The following is a 570-nucleotide window of genomic DNA, read 5'->3' as shown; positions in this document are numbered from 1 at the left end:
AATGTACTGATTCTTTGCAAGTTAACCTTTAACACTACTTTCAGAGTCGGACAGTCAGAACAGGAAGTGATCACATGATCAGATGAAGCTTCTCCAGCTCACCACAGACCACGACTCCTCATGTGTTCACAGCTGACATGGATTCACTTAGAGTTGTAGAGTGTGTGTGTGTGTGTGTGTGTGTGTATGGTTGGGCAGTGTGAGGTCTGAGGCGTCGAGCGACAGACGGGTGGCGAGCTCCGTCCAACTGAGAATAATACACCACATCCTCCCATTCTCTCTCTGCACACTCACACACACACTCTCACACACACATACACACTCAAACACACACACACACACACACATACATACTCACTCAGACACACACGCACAAATTGTGTTCTCTTGTTCCAAAAGGATTTCCGACTCGGCCCGGCGCTCCCCAAGTTTATACCCCCCCCCCCCCCCCCTCCACACACACACACACAAACACAATGACATCCCTCTCTCGACAGTGTTTCCTCACCCTGCTTGTCCTCCGTGACCCCTGACACTAATAAACCTCTGATATCACACAAACACACACAC

The sequence above is a fragment of the Platichthys flesus genome, chromosome 18, assembly GCF_949316205.1.
Source record: "Platichthys flesus chromosome 18, fPlaFle2.1, whole genome shotgun sequence".
NCBI lineage: Eukaryota > Metazoa > Chordata > Actinopteri > Pleuronectiformes > Pleuronectidae > Platichthys > Platichthys flesus.
This window is presented reverse-complemented; position numbering follows the sequence as displayed.